Here is a 20,142-nt window from a genome sequence, read left to right as displayed (position 1 = left end):
ACAACTCATCTGAGTAGCTTCTTCAGTTCTAGGGGACTGGTGGGAAGTTTGAGGTTTAGGAACTTATACTGAAACTATTGTTTGTAAACAACCATAAAACGGGTCGGTTTGAATGTTGTTTACAAACCTATAGACTCTATTTTTAAGAATCTTTTTATTGATTACATACTGATACTGACTACTCACAGTTTGTGTAACACTGTAAGTCCTTGTTTTGTACATAAATTAAACCAAGCAGATGTAGGGAAAACACTATCTGACACCAGAATATTGTCATGAGGATCAGTTTAATAGAATTACTGTAGCCATATTACCTAATGATACAAAAATGTTAATTTCCAATCATTTGTGCTTTGTGTGTATGTTTCAGCTGCTGTTGGCGTAACTGACTAACATCTGGGGCCACAGACCAGGAAATAGACTGGACCATCAAAAGATGTTTACATCTCTCTCCAGGTAGAGATGGTGGCAGACTGAAGAGGATGAAGAGAAAGCAGGAAATGGACAGCACCATATCTTAAACTCGTGCTGAGAGTGGGGAGAATACAGTTTTCTCTCTACTGCCATCAGGTCGGTGTTTCCGATGCCTGAGGACAAAGACTGAAAGGCTGAAGAACAGTTTCTATCCACATGCCATCCGCCTGCTCAACTCTGAACCTTAACCATACTTATACCACTGCACTTTACTCACATAGCTGCTCAATACCGTAAATGTGTGTATATATACAAACTACCCCCCCTCTAAGTTTACACTTGAGTTTTACCATCTATATTTTATTCTATATTACAGTCTATATTTTATTCTGTTTTTATCGGTGTACATTTACACTTATATTGTTTACCTTGTGTGTTAAGGAATTTGCAATTACTACTGTTTTACTGTAGTACTCATTTTTTTTTAGTACTGGCTTCAGGTACAAGAATACATTTCACTGTGCATTGTACTATATATAACTGCATGTGACAAATACAATCTTAAACCTTTATTGACATGTCTAGAATCATAAATGTACAAATTTGTTAGATGTTTGTTAAATGTGCAGGTGTGTGTACTGTGTTAACATGACTAAAAAAAATAAACATTTGCTTATAATACTGTACTTGTTTTTATATATATATATAGGCCTATATACATATATATATGAATAAATATGGCACATAAATATAGTGGCTGAGTTAAGGCTGACATCAGGAACCACTTCTGAAAATGATTTGGCCCACCTTAGGGCCAGATTAGGGCCAGCTCTGGTTGCAGTGTGGCTGAGATGTGGGCCTTATCTGGCACACATGTTGGATGCCGGATGTGGCCCACATAAGGGCCGGAATTCTTTCAGACATGTGGGCCGAGCGCAAGTGGGAGGTGTGGCCCAGAGGTGGGCCACACCAGTTTTGCTATGTGGGTTGATTTCTCCCCTCAAACGGTGAATTTCCCTTTCTCTTCTGCTTGGCTGGTATGCAGACTTGATGTTACCTTTCTTCTCCTCAATTCCAAACCGCTCCCTTGCCAGGTTGTAGGTTATTGTTGCGAGAGTACTGACTTTCTGCTCAGCCGTTCCTGCTAGAGTGAATAAGTAACAAAATCTGTGTATTTGTAATGAGCTGAAGAAGCTACTCGGCTGAGTGGTGAAACGTCTTCTCTAAAAGTCCAGTTGCCTTTTTTGAACCTTTTTCGGTTAATAATGTGAGATACACTAGAAAGAAATGCATACTGAAATACAAGATGCAGATGTACAATTTTTTTTTTTGATGTGTTAGTCTTGGACACCAACATATTGTTAATGTTCTGGTGAAACAAGCTTATTCAGTTGAAATAAACTATGAAAATAAATGTTACAAAAATGAGTAGCTCTCGGCCATTTTCATTTTTTAAAGTAGCTCTCAGAAGAAAAAAGGTTGGAGACCCCTACCTTAAAGTCATATGAAATGTTTCCGTGTCACCTGTAGCGCCCCCTGTTGACGTAATGTCACACAACTTGATGGCCGTCTACAAAATATGTTACAGTTCGTGTATGCCAAATTTCATGAAGTTGGCTATTATAGTTTTTGAGATATTGAAATGTTGCTTTTGGCCTACGATATTCCTATGCCTAAGGGCTGCCTGTGATTGCTGTACTGCCTCTTTTGGGTTCCACTTCCTCCCTGTCTTAACCGTGGGCACTGCTCTCCTAACCACTGGATCCTTCGACTGAGTAAGAGTAATTTCCAGTCTAACCTTAGCACACTTAAACTCCTCTATTAAGCTAGTAACTGGGAGCTCCAATATGCCTTTCCCATACAAAGCTGCGCCGTTTAAGCAGCGTGGGACACCAAGCCATTTTCTGATAGATGAATTAATCATCCTTTCTAACTTTTCTACCTTTGAAAGAGGAACCTCATACATGTTAGCGGCCACATTAGCCAGGGCAGTAAACCAAATTGCAAGCACCATAATTTTAACTTTCCTGGGAGTCCTGATCGCTCTGTGCTTGAAATCCCTTGAATCATATCCTGCCTCAACCATTCAAACTGCGCCTTATCACTGAGACTTGCGTCATACCATATCCCCAGACTCTTCACTGGCTTCTCTAGCACTGTGGGCACCACCTCATCATTTATAGCAAACTTCTTATCTGCTACCTTTCCTTTAACAATTTAAATACTTCTGGATTTACTAGGCTTCACTTTCATCCTAGCCCACTGCAGGTTGCTGTTTAACTTATCCAGCAATCTGCTGGTATAAGGAGCAGTTGATGTTGTAGTCGTCATGTCGTCCATGTAGGCCCTAATTGGAGGGAGGCGAAGCCCTCCCTGCAGCTTTTCTCCACCTACCACCTATTTGGAAGCCCTAATAATGACCTCCATTGCCATTGTAAAGGTTAGTGGAGAGATTGTACACCCTGCCATGATTCCTACATCCAGCTGCTGCCATGCTGCAGTGTACTCTGCTGTGGTAAAGCAGAGTTGTATGTCTAAGAAGTAGGCTTTGCAAGTATTTTATACTACCTGGGACCCTAAAGAAGTCGAATGCTTCCCATAACATACTATGTGGTACTGACCAAAAAGCATTAGACAGGTCTAAGAATACAACAGGCAGGTCTCTCTTGCTTTGCTAACTGAATTTGGTGCCAAATCATACTGGTGTGCTCTAAGCATCCCGAGAAGCTGGGATTCCAGTATTTGTGTGCCGATACATCAATCATTAGATTCATCGTGATGTGACACATGGCGATTCGATAACAATTCATTAATGTTCAAAAACGATTATTTTTCATCAAGCGAGACTGCGAGAAAGCAGGGATCCACGAGTGAAGCCACGAGCTGCCCGCAAGCAGGAATCCAGTTATGAGTTATGAGTTATGAGTTATGAGTTACGGTTACGGTTAGTAGTCGGATAGTTTTGGTTTGGATCCTCTAGCGGTCATGAGTTAGGTGCGCGTTACCCTGCCAAGTGAGATTCAGTATCACAACGCTACTCACAGTCTGGAAGAAAACAGACTTTTCTGTCTGCGATTAAAGATCTAAATATGGTCAGTTTTTTTCGTTTTTATACTGGCTGTAGGCGGAAACACATTAAGAGCATTGTGTTTTCTCTGAGACGAGAATGGCGCTTCACTCACACTTCACTCTCTCGGCAGAGAAAACGAAACTTAACCCTGTTCTCGGTTAAGCAGGGATCCAAGCAGCAGTTATGAGTCGGTTAAGTTTCGTTTCTCTGCATATTGTGCATAAGTGAATGAGCGGCTGAGTGCCTTAGTTTGCGCTGCTTGCTCGAGGTCAAGTACGCTTTGTTTCTCTGCTGAGTGAGATGTAAGATGTTTGAATGGTGCCGTTTATTGATTATATATCAATTGAACGTGGTAGGACTCAACTGAGCCAGTTAAATAGATTCCAGCCTTTTGCTCAGACGTATCAATTAGTCTGGGTTTTTTTTCCAAGTTACTGGACAACCTCTGTGCCACAACACTGAAGAAAATGTTCCCCTCAACATTAAGTACACTAACTGGTCCAGATCCGTGTATCATTCGTTCTTTCCATTTTCAAGTGGCAATCAAAAACTGACTGATTATTTTATTATTTGTTTTTTAATCTAACACAAAAAACAAAAAAAATGCCTGGTTTTTAATATTTCAATTTTAGGCTCATATCAAAAATACAAAATGGAAAAATGGGCCACAGAACTGAATTTAATATTAAATTGGTCTCGTTTACGTGAGCCAGAAGTTTTGTAATGAGCATTAACAAACATACGTTAGCTTGCTAGCCGCCCAGTCAATGTTGCTGCCACGATCGATCGATGGATCTTGGCGAACACTTCCACTTTTTAAAGCACGAGCATCACCTGAAGCTGGAATTCATGGTGTGGCTGATGGAGCTCTCTCAGGCTCCTTCCAACCTTCTCCTGCATGCAGCCCCAGTGTAGACAGATAGCCATTCATGAACTTTGTGCTTTAAAAAGTGCAAATTAAGCATATAATGACAACCACATGGATACCTCACGCGTGGGACTAAATTAACAGCTGAGAAACAGACAAACAACATTAGCCCTCGTGCTACCTTCTTGCATAATCTCTCTCTGTCTATCCATTCACTTGGGGTCCCAGAGACCCCAAGGGTAGCACGAGGGTTAAATATTCTCCTGAGATTGTTATCATGAGAAAGCAAATGTTTTGACAACAGCGACCCCTACTGATAGCTTTATATGAGTGTGGATAACTGTCTGTCATTGTCAATCAAACCTTAACAGTTATAATCTATCGACAGAATCTATAGCAATACAACTGTGTTTTATGTTGTGCTCGATTTTACAAGTTCAACTGTAAACATACAAATTTCCTGTTATTTGCGATCATGGCGGCTAGCAAGCTATATGTTATATCGTATGTTTGTTAACGCTCATTACAAAACTTCCAGGTCACGTAAACCTGACCAATTAAATATTAAAATCAAATTCAGTCCCATTTTTCCATTTCGTATTTTTGATCTGAGCCTAAAATTTAAATATGAAAAACCAGCCATTTTTTTGTGTTAGATTAAAAAACAAATAACAAAATAACCAGTCACTTTTTCATTTTTTGATTTATTTTTTTTTGCCATTTGAAAATGGAAAGAACGAATTATACACGGATTAAATCTAAACTGGTTAATTTCCAACAAGTCCCTCTCTTTGGGAATAAAAATCCCCCCTGCCCTGCACCATGCCTTGGGAATAACCTGTTTCTTCCATATTAACTTCATCAATTTCCACAGGAACCTCAGCGCATCTGGTGCACTCTTATACAGCCGGTAGGGGACCCCATTAGATCCAGGGGCTGAAGAGGCTCTTGCACGTCTTACCACCTCTGTCCACCTTGGTGGGCTGTCATCATACTGGCTACCTATTTTAGGTGGAATATCAGATTATTAATATTAATATTGATATTAATATCAATTTATGCACCTCGTCCTAATACTCCTCAAGCTTCTGTTTTGGTACTGCGAGGCTACTATTCTTTTCCTTGCAAATAGCAACTTTACAAATCTAAATGGATCCTTATAGAATGCTATTCTAGTCCGCTCTTTCCTTTCCTTTTCCTATTTTTCCTAATGTTCTCCACCCTTCTTAATGCTGCCAACCGCTCCCTCACATCTGCCTGTAAGCAATTAATACCTTTCTTCTCCTCATCTGTAGCTTTCCTCCACTGCCTCTTGATGACTGACGCCTAGATCTGACTACCTGTCCCTCTAGTTTCTTCCGTTTTTCAACCACACCAAATCTTTCCTTACCATAATCGTAAATGAGATCTCCCATTTTGTCCATCTTACTCTCCACCGTCCCTTTAAGCCTACCTAGCGCACTGGCCAAATTGTTATTGATGTCCTCCCACTTCCTACTTTCTGCTGCACCTGACCATTTAACCCTCGGTTTCTGACCGCTAATTTTCTCCCTCTGCTAGAACCTGCCTCAACATTAGGGGTGCTGATGTCCTGCGAACAGTGCGTTACTTCCTGTCGCTGGACTTCAACTGACTGACTTAATGCACGTCTTAGGAAGTAGCTATCAATGCGGGGTCCCTGTGTTTCCTCTGCCAAGCACTTTTTCCTCCCTTGATGGATTCTGAGGCTCTTTACCGTTGTTACCTTTGGCCAGCCACACACACAAACCTGCTGCTTCTTCTCACCTCCATCTGAACTAGTGGCTTCCAATAACATCCTTTGGGACGAACTTGACACTGAGTAGGCAGAGTCAAAAACCGTATCAGTCAAAGGTGAGTCATCTTCCACCTCTCGCTGACTCTAGGGGTATTTTATCAATATTCAAGTTTGTAGCGAAATACGTAGCCCATGGCTTATTAAAGTGTTTTTTTGTTTGTTTGTTTTTTTGTAATTTAAGTCAGGAATATATTTTATTTATCTAGAAGTATCAGGCATATCTAAACTAGTTGCAATGAAGCTTGGTATTGTCATTCATTATTTAAAGAGAAGAGGTGGGAGTTTATAAGTTATTCTTCTTCTCACTCCTTTTCGAATATGTATTTCTATGTTTAAATGTTTTGCCTTTTCTTTTTTATTTTGGTTTGCATATTCGAAATAAACACTTCAATCAATCAATCAATCAAAGCCTGGGCTACTGCCACAATGAGCTGCTAACCCATTGTGGCCCCTGCGGGGGACTGTTCCCTCTTCTCAGCTGTCTTTCCATGCTGTCACTAGGTCTTTCCCTAGTCAGCTGCACTATTCGCAACAGTCACTAGCCTAGGCTAGATATACTGTAGCATTCGTTAATACACAGGATTAGACGTTACAATCCCTTGTGCCAAGGTCCCAGGCAAATTCAAACCTTGTGAAATATAAGCTAACCAAATGCTGCTGGCTTGTATGGCCTGCTCAGGAGCTAAACAAACAAAGAAATATCGCTACCAACCAACATGAAGACATCAGGTACCTGGCCTAGTCAACAACAGTATGCAGCATGTCATTGGGGTTTTCAAGTGGGCACCTCCCTTTATGACCGCATGCGATCATTTAGTGTTTTTTTATGTGTCCATGCAACAACGTTGCAGGATTCCTATTGATTTTGTTGCAATTTTTATTCTTCTTCTTCGCCTTGTGTTCCTTCTGCTTAGCTAAAAGTGTCTGCCCAGGACAAACTGCTAGGGCAAAAGGCATCAAACCTGGTAACTTGGAAGAAGTCCTGGCATTTCACTTTGCCAAGGTGTCAATACACATGCGTACAGCTAGGTGGCGCTATAATAAGTCAATTTGCGTTTTGGCTCATATCTCGAGAACGGTGTGCCCCAGAAACAAAATTGCCATTTTGAAAAAAATTGTACTTCAAAGCAAAATCAGCTCCTCCTAGCCCAAGGGTTGGCAACCCGCAGCTCTTTCATCCCTCTGCTGCGGGTCCCTGTGGCTTTGGAAAATAAATAATGAGTATGTTTTGTTTTTTTTTAACGTAATTTTAAATTTAAAGATTGTGGTAATCTTGTAAAATCAAAATAAAATGGGTTAAATTTTTTTGTTACTCGTGATATAATAATAATAATAATATTTATAAGCGCCTTTCAAGACTCGCAAGGTCACTGTACAAAAACATAAAGACACAAAACAAGACAGAATAAACAAATGGAACAGTGCAATCAAGGTGGATAGGCTATCTGGAACAGGTGGGTTTTGAGTCTGGATTTAAAGAGAGGGAAGGAGTCAATGTTTCTGATGTCCGGTGGGAGTGAGTTCCAGAGTTGGGGAGCAGAGCAACTGAAGGCTCTGCTCCCCATGGTACTGAGGCGAGCCGAGGGGACAGAGAGGTGGATAGAGGAGGAGGATCTGAGGGAGCGGGAGGGGGTGACAATATGGAGGAGATCCGAGAGATAAGGGGGGGCGAGGTTATGGATGGCCTTGAAGGTGTGGAGAAGGATCTTGAAGTTGATGCGGGATTTGACTGGGAGCCAGTGGAGATGCTGAAGCACAGGGGTAATGTGGTGAAATGAAGGGGTTTTGGTGATGATGCGAGCGGCTGAGTTCTGGACCATTTGGAGCTTATGGAGGGATTTGTGGGGGAGGCCGAAAAGGAGAGTTGCAGTAGTCGAGGCGGGAGGTGACAAGGCTGTGAATAAGGATGGAAGTGGTATGGGGGCTGAGAGAGGGGTGGAGCCGATTTATATTGCGTAGGTGGAAATATGCAGACCGGGTAACGTTATTGATGTGAGATTGAAATGACAGTGAGCTGTCGAGGATGACACCCAGACTCTTAACTTGGGGGGAGGGGGAGATTAAGGAATTGTCGATTGTGAGGGGAAAACTGTCAGCTTTGGAAAGTGTGGATTTGGTGCCTATGAGGAGGAGTTCTGTTTTATCACTGTTTAGTTTTAGAAAGTTTGAGGTGAACCAGGATTTTATTTCAGATAAACAGGTGATGAGGGAGGGCTACTGCCACAATGAGTCACATCCGCCAATGTGCGACACCCGCCGGTGCGCTTTTCTTGAACTTTTCAACCCCAGGTAAGCCAACTATGGATAAATCGAAGAAAAGAAAAGTGTCTGAAGAAAATAGAACGTTTAATGCTATGTGGGCAGATTCATTTGCTTTCACTGCTGACGATACTGGTTTACCAGTATGCTTGATATGTCATGAGAAATTAGCAAACAAAAAGTCAAAAAGTCGCAAGACCTTTCCAGAATAAGCACGCAGCCTTTGCTCAAGAATACCCGGATGGAGATGGGAGAAAAAAAGCCGTTTCGGAACTGATGTGGACAGTTGATCAAAGCAAAGTGGATGAAGTCTGCAAAATCAACTATATATGCTAGTTTTGTGGCCGCTCAGGAAGTAGTCAGGCATGGGAAGCCGTTCACAGATGGAGAATACATGAAAAGAATCATTCATTAAGATTTCAGAACATCTATTTACAAATGGTAAATGGCCTTGCTTTTATACCTATTGGTACTCAAAGCACTTTACAGTCACAGACACATCTACCCATTCGCTCACACAAGCACACACCAGTGCCACGCACTGGGAGCAACTCTGGGGTTCAGTGTCTTGCTCAAGGACATTCGGCATGTGGCACATTCCGGGGATCGAACCGCTAACCCTCTGGTTCATGGACAACCTGCTTTACCTACTGAGCCACAGCCACCCATAACAAGAGTGAAATTGTGCAGAAAATCAGGGATATGCGTCTCTCCGCAAAGACTGTCAAAGACAGAACCATAAAAATGGCGGAAGACATCACTAAACAGCGAATTAAAGACATCAATTCAGCTGTGGCTTACTCAGTTGCCTGTGATGAGTAAAGATGAAGGTGATATCGAACAAATAGCGCTGTTCTGCCAATATGTAAATTCTGCTGGGCCACAGGAAGAAGTGACTGAGTTAATACCACTAAAAGGCCAAACACGGGGGGAGGACATCTGTGAGGCTGTTTTGGATTGTTTGAGAGCCAAAGGAATAAACACCGCCCACCTGGTGTCAATGGCCACTTATGGGGCACCGAGTATGACGGGAGCGCAGAAGGGCTTTGTGGCTTTACTGCAGAAGTCACTGGACAAAAAGCTGTTAACTTTTCATTGCATTCTGCACCAAGAGGCACTGTGTACGCAAACATTTCCTCCAGAATGCACAGAAGTAATGAATGTTGTCATTCAGATTGTCAAGAAAATAATGGCAAAAGGTTTAAATCACCATCAGTTCCATTTGTTATGGATGAGGTAGATGCCATTACCAACCAGGAGAGGTGCTGAAACGCTTTGCCGCGTGTCTAGAAGAAGTGAAAACTTTCCTGGGCAGCAAAGGGCTCATCCGTCCAGAGCTGGAACAGCCAGAGTGGCTGGAAAAGCTACACTTCATGGTAGACATGACAGCGCACAGTCCTGTGTGAAGACGAAGGTGACGTCATACAGCCCCGATGTGCAGGCGCAGTGCACTGAGGTTCAGGAGCAGGAATCACTTTAACCAAGTATGATATATATATATATATGTACGTATGTGTGTGTGTATATATATATATATATATATATATGTGTGTGTGTGTGTGTGTGTGTGTGTTAATTTATCGTCATTTTTATTGTTACCGTGATAAATACCAGAAATTAACGGGATACATTTTTTAGTCCATATTGCCCATCCCTAGTCTTGGGTTGCCCTTCATTTAAAACAGTCTCAAACTTGAAACTGGTCAGGAAGTCTTTGTGTTTTGTTACAAAAAAAGCATATTAAATCATGTCTCAGGTCCTTATCACTCTGTTGCCCTCTGGGTAGCCCCACTTTAATAGAGCCATCATGCTGTTTTTAAAACAAAAAAACAAAACAAAGAACATAATAACTAATAATGTTTATTCTTTTATTATTTAGTTGAGATATTGAGTTATGTTTTAAATAATCATGCTTATTTCTTCTTTTCGCCCATGCTGGAGTATGACTGTCGCTCTATGCTATCCAAGAGGGAACTTGTGTCATTATTCGCCAGCCAACAGTGGACTTGTGTCGTTAAACACTATTTAAGTGTGGACCTTTTGCTCTAATGTAAATTAACAAATAAAATAGATTTCTATAATTATAGAAGATCTGTCTATAAACCATTTTATTATTTTTTCCTAGGTGTTTTTCTTTTCTTTCCCTATTTTTAGATTTTCAGGTCCTTATCACTCTGTTGCCCTCTGGGTAGCCCCACTTTAATAGAGCCATCATGCTGTATTTAAAACAAAAAAACAAAACAAAGAACATAATAACTAATAATGTTTATTCTTGAATTATTTAGTTGAGATATTGAGTTATGTTTTAAATAATCGTACTTATTTCTTCTTTTCGCCCATGCTGGAGTATGACTGTCGCTCTGTGCTATCCAAGAGGGAACTTGTGTCATAATTTGCCAGCCAACAGTGGACTTGTGTCCCTTTTTTTTTTTTTGGTAATGTGTATGAGCAAATATTGTAGCCCTGTATGTGTAAATTACTATGTGTGAATTATTATTATAAATTGGAATCCAGGGCTTGTAAAATCTCAGCAGCAGTTTTTTGAGATTTGGATTAGACAGCTTTGAAGGTCTAATAAAAGTGATCAGAGTGATTAAAAATAAAAATAAATTATGTTACACCCGCCCATATTATTTGTAACTTTATCCTGGTTGTTTTTCCTTTCCCTCTTGTTTAGTTTTTTTTAAATGGTGACATCCTCTTTACAGTTGTGCCTCTTGTTGTACTAGCTCTGACAGAGATTGTAATTGATTCCATAGGAGGACAGATCAGATCAGGTTGGAAACATGTTCTAATGCAGGAAAGAGTGATTACTATATGCAAAGACAGATCTACCTTGGCTCAGCGTAACTCAAAATGACTGCCTATTCCACATCAATATATTATGGCTTCTCTTGCCTGATGTGTTCTGGCACATTTTGTACACAAATTTGGGAACATTACTACTCTGCACCAGTGGTTAAAAACACCCAAGATGAACTGCACACTTATGTTTAGTAACTTTGAGAATTATTTTTAATTATTATGAATCCCAGAGAAAAGTCAATTTTCCTGCTAATACTCCAGCACTTGAGATTAGTGCATGCAGCGAAATTACTCCTAATTTGAAGATAAACATTTTTTATTCTCAGAATTCCAGTGGCCATGATTATTTAATATTTGTATCACAGAGAAAGGTTTAAATGTTGATAACATTAAAGTTAAATTATAATTTGAAAGAATCAAAGGCTTGGCAGTAAACAGACACTCATTAGGTGAAACAATGGCTGCAGATAGTGTCACTGTAGCAGTGGGAGGTCCCCTGCTTGATAGGTAGAGATCGCTCAAAGATGCAAGTCCCCTCTTTGCTTTTTCTTCAAAAAAGATTAAAAAGCACATTTTAAGTAATAATGTGGTAAAAGGCCTTTAAAGTAAATTTTCTATGCAATTGTTTTTGTTTAAAAATGCCCAGAAACCCAAGTCCCCTGTTAGCCAATGAAGAATGGCAGTGCACTGTTAGCCTGGTTCACGTGTAGTGGTGTGTGTGTGTGTGTGTGTGTGTGTGTATATCAGGCTTGTGCACAATTCAGAATTGAATTGAGAATGACTCCTAAATTCCAATTCAATTCTTGAATTTGAATTGAATTTGAATTGATGTCAAAAACAGGATCTAGAATTACAATTCGAATTTGAATTAAAGGAAGCAGAATTGCAATTCAATACAAATTCAAAGAAATTCATATACATAAGTGAAGTGTTTAACAATGAAGCTTTACAATATATGTCAGATATGATTTCATTACATATTCTATAAATGATATTAGTTTGAACTACTTGTACAGATTACATTAACAGGAAATGTTTCCCCCCAGCAATGAACGTTAAAAGCTCTAGTCACAGAACACATAATTAAGTTTGATTTATTGGAATTGTAATTTTGTGGAACACAATGGAACGTGATTCCATATCCCAGAATGCTTTGCTTTAACCAAGTATTTAAAATGGTTGCCAAACAATTTGAGGTGGACATTTGTTTGAAAGCTTCTTTTCTACACAATTTGATGGTCAACACCGGACTTTTTAAGTTTCAGAAGTCCCTTACAACTTCAGATTACAAACGTTTATAGATTTAACACCTGTAATAACAGCAACATGGAAAATAATAGCAGGCCTAAAAGGTAATTTGTACTAGTTCATTTTGAAGAACCAATTCCAACAAGAACACCAGGAAACCACAGAGCCATATGCAAGCACTGCAGTGCTCCAGTCTGTGGCTCCATCAAGGCTACTTCAAATTTCAAAAGGCATCTACAAGTAAGTTAACAGACAGACAGTCTTTTATTTTGAAAACCATCTCTTGATGGTATTATGCTACTGATATTTGATATCATCAGTGTTGGGGTCACTACTCAAGAATGTGTAATACACATTATTCACTTAAAAAACATAATGCATTACCTTACTTGTTATTCTCTATGGATAGTAACTCATTACTCTACTCATTACAGTAGTGCAACACAGCAAGAGCCTGGCATATAGCTCATAAATGCCTTAAACACACCTTCAACTCACAACAGTAACATTAATGTGTTACATTACTCAGTTACAGCCAAATGTGATTATATTATGTTATACCCAAGTTACCCCCAACACTGGATATGTGTTTAAAATAGGGGTGGGACTTTAACGCGTTAATTACGATTAATTAATTACAAAAAAAATAACGCATTAAAAAAATTAACGCATTTGATAGCAGTTTGCATTCCAAACAATGCGGAACGTTTGTTAGTGCAAGATTTCCTGGTACACCAATTACACTGATGCACACGTCAGGGCTCGGCTAACGGCTACCAAAACGGAGGAATCGGATGAAAGCACATTGCCAGGACTGATGGAAGGTACCACCGAAGCATAGACATATATACAGACGCCTCATTGAGCGGGTTGGTCCGTTGTTGCGATACGTCAACGTCGCCGCCATATTGGGGGAGGCAGCTCTGTCCCGCGAACCAATACGAGTCAATGGAGTGAACTTTATTAAGCGTCTTCTACAAAGTGCTGTAAGTTAATGCCTCTCATTTACATGTTCACACACGAACGTATATATTGAGGAAACCGATAGGAACCAAAAACAACGTCTGTAACATTAACTACTCAGAATGTAATCAGACGTTGTTTTTAGTTCCTATTGGTTTCCTCAATATACGTTCGTGTGTGAATGTGTAAATGCTTATAGTACTTTGTAGAAGGCGCTTAATGAAGTTCATTCCATTGACTCGTATTGGTTCGCGGGACAGAGCTGCCTCCCCCAATATGGCGGCGACGTTGACGTACGGTCCAGCGCTCAATGAGGCGTCTATGTGTCTATGCCACCGAAGCACTTCAACACTACGGTGCCATCTAAATGGAAAGCATGTTGCAGTGAGCACAGAAACTGTCGGAGCTGTTAGCGCTAGCAATCCCCGTCCGAGTACAGACAAGACATGTTGGCAGCCCAAACTGTTTTTTTTGTTTGTTTGTTTGTTTTGTTTTTTAACCATTTAAAACCATTTCTTTTTCCACTGTTTTGAATTGAAATGCAATTAAATGCATTTTTCCAGACATCAAAAGAGCTTGAGTGTACAATATTCACGTCCGTGTCTATTATTTGATTCAGTCATCCAATAATATCCATTTAAATTGAAAAATGTTGGTTTTTGGGGCAAATATTGTTATGCGATTAAAATGCGATTAATCGAGATTAATTAATTACAAAGCCTCTAATTAATTAGATTAATTATTTTAATCGAGTCCCACCCCTAGTTTAAAAGCATGCAAGCACACTTTCTTTTTTCTTATGACTTGTTGTAAATTAAGAAAACAATTCTTGTCAATTGTGGAATTAATAGAAATATTTGTTCTCTTAAAGATTGATCTGAGGGACTTTTTTTCTACAGAAGAAACATCCGGAAATCTTGATGGACTGTGAAACCAACAGTTACACAATCCAGCCAAACCAGAGTGAAGATCATGGTAATCCTTCTGAAACAGCGAGTTCCAGCTCTAAGTGGTCACCAACTAATAGACAACAAGTTGCTCTGACTGACAGTGTTGTTACATATATTGCAAATGGTCTCCTCCCTCTCTACACTGTTGAAAATAAGGATGTCATTAATATTTTGCATTTGGCCCAACCCTCCTTCACAATGCCCTCCCGAAGAGCTCTCAGCCAGGATCTCATCCCTCAGCGCTCAGCTACTGTAAAATCACATCTGATTAATCTGATGGAAAAAACAGAGTATATTTGCCTGACAATAGATCTTTGGTCAAACCGATCAATGAAGTAATCTTTTGGAATAACTGGCCATTTCATTATAGATTTCATGTTACAGAGTGTAATGCTGAGCTGTCAGCGTTTTAAAGGGAGGCATACAGCAGAAAACATTTGTAAAATTTATGAGAATGTTCTTTAAAATTACAGTATTCAGAACAAAATCTTATTCATTGTGACTGATAATGCCTCCAACATGGTAAAGGCATTCACCCTCATCCCATCAATACAAGTTGCTGAAAGTGAAGAGGAAGAGCAGGATGACACATCTGATTTTGAAGTGGTGAATGTTGAAGAGGAGATGGTCTACTTCCCACCAGAGAGAAACTCATGCTTTGTCCACACCCTTCAGCTTGTGGTTCGTGATGCCATGGATGAGGCTGGCTCCATAAAAAACTTATTGTGCAAGGTCCAAAAACTTGTTTCTTTTTGTCACAAGTCCACACTGGCTACTGACGCCCTAGAGGGAGGGCACAAACTTCAGCCTGCAAATGCCACACGCTGGAATAGCCAGTTAAAGATGCTGAGGTCTGTTCTCAATGTTCCAAGTGATGTACTTGCTGAGCTCCATTGCCCCATCCAGCTGGCATCATATGAGCTGAAAATAATCCAGGAGCTTTGTGAAGTATTGGAACCCTTTGAGGAGGCTACAGACAGATGCCAGGCTGAGAAAATAGTAACCTCCAGCCTCATCATCCCTTGTGTCAGGGGCTTAAGGCATGCTTTCAAAAACATGAAGATGACCGGTAATAAAAAGTTTGTGTCAACTCTACAATCCTCACTTGAGAGCCGTTTAACAAAATTTGAAGAGATGGAATGCTTCCAGGTGGCTGCCACGCTCGACCCAAGGTTTAAGTTGGACTGGTGTATTGGTGAAGCGCAAAAACCTTCTCAATGCAAAAGTTGAGTCTGCCTCCCCAAAAGGGAATGCAACCATGAATGGCAGTGCTCAACCAAAGAAACGCCCAAAACTGTTTTCCTACATGGAAAGCCATCTGCCATGCCAGCTGACACAGCCCCACATGAGGTCCCTGTGTACTTCAGTACCCCTTGTCTTACAGAGGATACTGATCCTTTGGTCTATTGGAAAGAAAACCAAAGTCGTTTTCCTACCCTAGCTCAACTTGCATGTAAATATCTTGCCATACCAGCTTCCTCTGCACCTGTTGAGAGAATCTTTAGTGTTGCAGGAAAGATATTCAGACCAGAACGGTGCAGACTCAATGATAAAATATTTGAGGAGCTATTAAGAATTAGATGCAACAGTGTTGCTCAATGAGTTTTGCATTGGAATAAATGCATTTACAACGACTTTGTGTTATTTGATTACTTTGAAAAGAAAATAACATTTTGAACAAAACTAATCAAACATTGAGGGAGTAATTTATTTCAAGAATTTGATCATTATCTATATGTTGGAACAAAATGTATGCAGGGTTGAGGAGTGACTAGTTATGTGTAATGACATTATGCTATTAAATTACAAAATTAATGTAATTGTATGTGAGATTCAACACATTCTTTCTGTTGTATGACTGTGTGGAATTTCTTTGAATTGCCATGACTTTAATTCCACTTCCTGTCATTCCAACTCCAATTCAAATTCAATTTCCTGTGGGGTGGAGTCAATTCAATTCAAATTCCAACTCATGAATTGAATGGCGGCCAATTCTGAAATTCTGAATTGTGCACAAGCCTATATATATATATATATATATATAGAGAGAGAGAGAGAGAGAGAGAGAGAGAGACAGAGAGAGAGAGATACTGCTAGATTTGGTATCGATCCGATACCAAGTAAATTTGAGGCCAGTATCACCGATACCGATACTTTTTAATAATTACGGTGGATGCATTATCAGTCTGAATTCATCTAAATCTGAATGAATTTTCATGACATTTAAGTGTTTTTGTGATTTGCCTTTTAGATTATTAATCAGTTAAAATCCAGTACAGAATTTGGGCAAAGTTTATAAGAAAATAGAAAATACTTTATTATCTTTATTATATAAAAAAAACACAAAATGATCACTTGTGGACAAACTAACTACAAACTACAATACAACTATAAAACTAAATCTCTCCCTTCATTGCATGTCTTTCTGGATTTGGATGTACAAAATTATCACTCCATTACAAATATTATAAATAATGTAAGGAAATAGTGTAAATAGTGTAGGAAGTACAATACAATACAAAAATAAGGCAACAATTCTCCCCTTTAGTGCACTTCTTTCTTCTTTTCAGGGATCTGTCGGGGCCAGGGGCGTAGGGATTTTAAAAATTTCCATATGCTACAGGTTTGTTGTGTTACCCAAGCCTGAAATCTGGGCACGTGCCCACGGGCCCTTGGGCAGAAAAGGGCCCTTCACAATCCGAGGTTTTTTCTCCCCGAGGTTTAAACGTGACTTGTCCTTTGTGCTTGATTAGTACCTAATCAGGAGATAAAAATAGTTGTTTACAAAAATTCAGCCTCCCGATTGCCTGTTTTATTTGTCAGTTTGTTGACTGGACAGTAATGATTGGCAGCAGACTGCAATGCACTGTGTTGATTCAATCAACACAGTGCATTGCAGCCAACCTTTACCACTCGCCAATCAACTTGATTGCCGTGTGGTAAAGGTGGGCGGGCATAGAGCGGGTGGTACGTCTTGCTGGTTCAAGATCAGTTAAAGTGTGCGCAGAAGATGGATAGCGGTATTGACGGAAACCAAAAGCCCAGCGGGGCTGCAAAAAGAAAGAAGAAACAAGAAAAGGAGGAGAAAGAAGCGGCTGCATTAAAAAATGTCCCGCTAATAAGTAGCTTTTTCAAAAAAGCGAGAAATGAAGAGGAGGAGGATGTCGAATTAGACAACGTTAGCTCACCCTGCTCTAGCAGCGATGCTCAGCCTCAGCTAACAGCAACTAACGTTAGCGGGGATGCGGAAAAAGAGAGAGATGACGCCGGTCAGCAAACTGAACAAGGTTACGTGACTTCCTCAGGGTGTGGGTGATTGGGAGGGGAGGGGGCCCATGAACTTCAGTGACCAAAGGCCCCTGGGGGTACTGATCCGGCCCTGGTGTTACCACTGTATCTTAAAGCCTTTTTACAAATAGTACAACTTGCTATCGTTTCATTTTCGGCCAGAAAATATAACCAAACAGCCCTACTCTTTCTCTCTCTGTCCTGCTCCGTCTCTGCATTGTGTGTAATGCGTTGCTGCTGGTTGGGCCTGGCTGGTAGCGGTGAGCGGTGTTCGGTCACCTGGCGTCGCGGAGTCACGTGACGGTACAACAAACACACAAGGGGGGAGGAGGAGCAAAATGAGCCTGCTCTGCTCTGTGACAGCAGCAACATTTAGACAGAGTCAGGTCGCCTCTTAAATGAAACGAGAGAACTTGAAACTTAAGTATCGATCTCATTACATTGGTATCGATCAATCTCGATACCAACGTTGGTATCGATATTATCGATATTTGGATCGATCCACCCACCACTAAGTGAAATAGTCCTTTTATTATTCAGGTTGACAGCTCCAGTAAAAGGATGACGGCACACAGAAGAGGACGGCATTTTTGGTTTGCTGCTTTCGGCTTTTTTTTTTTTTTTTTTTATACATACAAAAAGGACTCATAGACATTGAGTATTTTATTGAAAGTAAGCTTCGACCCAACACCTTTTTTTTCGGAGTTCAAAATGTTTTTGTTGCATGGAGAAATGCAATTTCGTTTTCTCTGTAGCAGTTCATGGATTTCATAAATGCACGTTTATACATAGCATAAAGGTAAAAAACGTTATATGCGGTGTTATTTTTATTTTAAATGTCAAAAGGGTTTTGTGGCTCCCAGTGTTTACTTTTCTGTGGGAAACGGGTCCAGATGGCACTTTCAGTGGTTAAGATTGCTGACCCCTGTCCTAGCCCGTTCATCCAATTTTCACCAAACTTGGCATGTATCATTTATGGACAAAGATAATGAAAAGTTCTCAAAAAAACTTTAGCAGTGTTATTGATTACAAAGTTAATGGCTAAATAATTTTTACGGCGTGGAGCAGTATAACTCCAAAGCTCATATTTTGTTTAGTATATACCCAAACTTAATCAAACTTCATATCATTGATATTATTCTGTACAAGCACCCAACTTTTGTTACCCTTAGTCTCTAGGGGGCGCTACAAAAGCAACATTTCAATACGTCCAAAACTGCAAAAGCTAACTTCATGACATTTGGCATACACAATCTGTAACATATTGTGTTACGTGCGTGACATTACGTCTACAGGAGGCGCTACAGGTGACATGGAAACATTTCATATGACTTAAGGCCTATAACTTTTGAGGTATTCACCCAGTCCTTATGAAACTTAGCAACCATCATTGTAATATGCTTGCGTACAATCATGCCAAGTTTCGTGACATTCGGGCTGTAGGGGGCGCTACAACCACTAAATAAATGTCTAAATATAACAATAAAAATGTATACACATTACCATATTGTTTCCACTAGATAGCGCAAGGAGATTCAGGTATACACACCAAGTATTACACTTTGGAAAAAGCTTGAAAGGTCTCCAAATACACAGATTAGCCACAACATTAAAACCAGTTGTTACAGGCAATGCTTTGCTGAGAAATCTGGTCCAGTATTCATGTAGAGGTTATTTACACACATACTGCCCACCAAAACATTGTTGCCGACCTGGCACCCCCACCCCGTAGCGACGACACTCCCTAGTGGAAGCAGCCATCCCAGCAGGACAGTGTCGTCTCTCACAACTTCTAAAAAAAAAACATGAATAATAGTCCAAGCTGCTGACTCCGCTTCCAAACTTCCCATACCAGAAACTGATCGAGGGTCTGTGGGATGCTCTGTAACAAGCCTGAGCCTCAGAGGCCTCTCCCCTCAACTCATAGGTCAAAAGACTCCTCTACCAACGTCCTGGTGCCAGACACGACACCCTCAGAAGGCCTGTGTCCAAATCCCAATGCACCTGAACTTTGTGGGAGGAAAAGGGGAGAACTAAAAAATATTAGGCAGGTGGTTTTAATGTTGTGGTTCTTGAGTGTAAGCTTATAATACAAATGAATTTACCTGATTTGGAGGACTGCCAGTGATGTGCTGTCTCACTGCATTCTCATTGTAGAACATTCTGTAGATGTAGCAGAAATATTTTAATGGAAATCAGTTTCTAAAATGAGTGGAACCAAAGTGGAACCAAATACAGCTCATCTTTTAATCAAAGCAATTCTCATCAAAGTCTGTATCTTATTAACAAAAGTAGATTTTATGGTATAAAATGTTTTGCCAAGGGTTAATATATTTCTAATTAGAACAGATTCAAATTATGGTATCTTAACTTGACCTGCAAACAGTTGCCTTGATCACAGTAATAAAATAACAAGTTAATTCATTTATTACCTTCAATGATTGAAGCCTTTTTTCAATAA

General features: G+C 40.1%; 1 pseudogene across 1 annotated transcript; it reads left to right on the top strand.

The window, feature by feature from the left end:
- Window positions 1–14,363: 14,363 nt before the first annotated feature.
- Window positions 14,364–15,995, top strand: LOC311490362 (E3 SUMO-protein ligase ZBED1-like; annotated as a pseudogene). Its single transcript has one exon. The product of its transcript is annotated as an E3 SUMO-protein ligase ZBED1-like (transcript).
- The last annotated feature ends 4,147 nt before the right edge of the window (window positions 15,996–20,142 follow it).

Source organism: Chelon labrosus, assembly GCF_963514085.1.
Source record: "Chelon labrosus genome assembly, chromosome: 7".
NCBI lineage: Eukaryota > Metazoa > Chordata > Actinopteri > Mugiliformes > Mugilidae > Chelon > Chelon labrosus.
This window is presented reverse-complemented; position numbering and strand designations above follow the sequence as displayed.